Source organism: Arachis ipaensis, chromosome B03 (assembly GCF_000816755.2).
Source record: "Arachis ipaensis cultivar K30076 chromosome B03, Araip1.1, whole genome shotgun sequence".
In the NCBI taxonomy this organism is placed as follows: Eukaryota; Viridiplantae; Streptophyta; class Magnoliopsida; order Fabales; family Fabaceae; genus Arachis; species Arachis ipaensis.
Window position 1 is genome coordinate 103,157,974 of NC_029787.2, and position 708 is coordinate 103,158,681.

Sequence of the window (708 nt, forward strand, 5' to 3'; positions counted from 1 at the left end):
TGTATAATCTTGAGCTTCTTCACGAGGACATCTTCTATCCCATTCAGGATCTGTGAGGCCAGAGAGCCCGACTTCTTCTAATCTTCGCATTGTTGTCTGGGTGAAGCGGCGAGACTTTTCCACCTGGTGGTCTCTAAGTTCATGGCATTGCTCAAATGATTTTATTTGTGGATTTAGTACTGGCATGCATCGGGTTAAGTACTCCAACCTTGCTTGCATATCCTCATTACTCCTTGTCTGCTGCACATATCTAACTTCTCCAATGGTGTGATGAATATTCTTCCACTGGTATAGGTTGTGAGTATATTCTCCATACTTGGCTTGAGTTAGAAACATTTTGTCATATGATTCCTTAAGATTTGTTGTTTGTTCCTTCTGCCCTTCAAGAATATTTGCTTGGAATTCTTGTTGTTGGGCTATTGATTGTTGCTGCCAGCTCTCCAATCTTTCCTCCATTCTGTGTTGCCAAGCTTCATTTTGCTCTCTGTCCTTCGAATATTGTTCCCGGTGCTCTAGACATTGCTCTTGTTGTTGCAGATAGAGTTCCTGTTGCCTTGAATACTGCTCTTGTGCCTTCACATTCTGTTGTGATATTTCATTAAGGACTTCCTACAATTGACTCATATCTATGATACCCTGAGCTTGTTCGTCCCTCCTATGTGATCTTCTTCTTCTGTGAGTTCTTTCTTCTTCTTGATCTTCCTCATC